Source organism: Lactuca saligna, chromosome 6, assembly GCF_052625555.1.
Source record: "Lactuca saligna cultivar CGN05327 chromosome 6, ASM5262555v1, whole genome shotgun sequence".
In the NCBI taxonomy this organism is placed as follows: domain Eukaryota; kingdom Viridiplantae; phylum Streptophyta; class Magnoliopsida; order Asterales; family Asteraceae; genus Lactuca; species Lactuca saligna.
Window position 1 is genome coordinate 54585193 of NC_136422.1, and position 2561 is coordinate 54587753.

A 2561-nucleotide genomic window follows, 5' to 3' on the forward strand; every position below is an offset into this window, starting at 1 on the left:
AAATATCATCTATACTTTACTTTTATAGACATTCAAAACATGAAAATACTTGAAAAACTTCTTTTGTATTGGCTTGGTGAATTTTGAATTTGTCTCACCATTTTAAACGGTATTTGTTGGTCGCTAACCAAAAGATTCAACAAATAATAATACTAATATTAGTAATAACAAGTAGGAATATTGAAACCAAAATATATTGATTGATAGGTTTCAATGAACAAGAGGTAATTAGAGAGAACATGCTATGTTTACGTACACACTCGTGATCGATGACCGCTTATACAATGGGGTATCGACATATATAATAGAAGACCTAATGTTCTATCCTAACATACATGATAAATATGCAAGGAAACTCAATCACATACAAAGTGAGAGTCTTTTGTTATGTTATGGTAATCAAATCTTCAAAACAATCCCCAATATGTATGTATGTTATCATTTCTTTCAAATAATTAGAATGGTTTATAGAAGTAGTATAAGAATTATTAATTTAAAGTTAATAAAGATATAGTTATTTTCATAATATATATTTGCAATATTGCAATTATATATTATACGCAACCTACATACATTCGTTTAGTTTTCTACAAATATTAATCTAAGTTTTTTTTGTATATCACATATATTAGCATGGGCATTTGAATTTTGGTAATTTGAATATATTTTATGTGTTTGGGTAATAGATTTCACTTTATTCTTTAAATTGACGGTTGTTAAAGTTCTTAGTGGTTATCTAATAATTGTTGTATGAGTCAAATTTCATTTAATAAAAGTGTGATCGAGTAAGTCTCAACCTTGAGTTGATCGAGTAAGAAACATTTCAATAAAGAAATGATCGAATAAAAATTTTCTAATTATGGTATCAAACAATCTGAATTTAACCGAGTCAGACTCAACCTCTTAACATGTAAAAAAAGGGATAATGATTTAGGAGGGTAATAAGGTTTTCAGTTTGTCCGTATTAGGTCACTAAGGTTTTTTTTGTGCGTATTAGACCAATATGGTTGTTATTACCGTTTAGAAATAGTCATTTTACCGGTTTTAACAGGTAAAAATGACTATTTCTAAACGGTAATAACAACCATATTGGTCTAATACGCACAAAAAAACCTTAGTGACCTAATACGGACAAACTGGAAACCTTATTACCCTCCTAAGTCATTAACCCTAATTTTAAAGACATTGAGAATATATGACCATCAACAGTAAACTACTTCGTTTAGAACTCGCGTCGTCCCATATAACCTGCTACTCCTCTATATGGCGAAGCTCTTCATCTATAGTCGTCCTTTGAGGACATCTGATAAAATTGGAACAATACAGAGAAGATTAATGTGGCCCCTGCGCTAGGATGACACACACAAATCGAGAAATGGTCTAAAATATTTTTTAACCCTTCGTCGTCTTCTCTGGAACCCTAATTCCCTTTTCAAATGTTAATAGAGTTCAATTGCAATTCTTACGTTTCAGTAGTTCATCTACTGAAGTCATGATCAGACAACATGTGGATTCTATGGTCAGATTGATCTTCTTGTTGATGTCTTCAACCATTTGTGGCAAGTAAGGGTGATCTTTCTTTCTATAAAGTCTCCTTTAAGTTTTTTACTTTTTTTGTCATTAAGTTTCATGCTTTATAAACTTTTGTTTATGTGTTGTATATAGTATGTATGTATTTGTTTATGTGCTGATTTTTTTATTCATTTTGCAACTTCAGTTTCTTAGTTCATGTTGTGGTTTTGCTTTTTATAAAATAATTGATAATAGACATCCTATATAAGTCCATGTTGGTTTTACATTTCCATTCGTTATCAAATGTAGACATTGATAGGAGGTATCAAAGTGAGATTTTGTTTTTGTACATATGAATGTGTTCATGTAAACATTTAAATGACAAAAAAAAAGTTATTGATAAAATGTTGCATATTTATGTAATAAAGATCATCAATCATATGAGTTTCTGGACTTAGAAGTTTTGGAAGGGTTGTGAGATAAGTTTAAATGGAAGCAACTATTTTCAGTCAAACAAATCATCCACATTGATTAGTAAGCATGTTTTCTAAATAATTAGGGTTAATGACTTAGGAGGGTAATAAGGTTTCAAGTTTGTCCGTATTAGGTTACTAAGGTTTTTTTTTTTTGTGCGTATTATACCAATATGGTTGTTATTACCGTTTAGAAATAGTCCTTTTTACCCGTTAAAACAGGTAAAAGGACTATTTCTAAACGGTAATAACAATCATATTGGTATAATACACACAAAAAAAACCTTAGTGACCTAGTACGGACAAACTGAAACCTTATTACCCTCCTAAGTCATTATCCCGTAAAAAAAAGGCATATCACAACCCCTAAAGTGGATTAAAAAAAAACCATATACATTGAAAAACCATATATTGGTTTAAGTTAATAATTTTTTTTCAAAATGCATATAAGGTACTTGAGGTAATTATGTAGAATAAAAACAAACTTTTTGTTGCTACTTACTAAAATAAGTTTTAATAAGATTTCATTGTGAAGCCTGTTAAACAAGTAAACAAATAAATGGAAAAATAGTTGAG

At 29.5% G+C, this 2561-nt stretch overlaps 1 non-coding gene across 1 annotated transcript; it reads left to right on the forward strand.

Moving 5' to 3' along the window:
* Nucleotides 1-1288: 1288 nt before the first annotated feature.
* LOC145003552 (U6 spliceosomal RNA) lies at nucleotides 1289-1390 on the forward strand. Its single transcript, XR_013662008.1, has one exon. It is a non-coding gene; the product is annotated as a U6 spliceosomal RNA (small nuclear RNA).
* Nucleotides 1391-2561: the final 1171 nt, after the last annotated feature.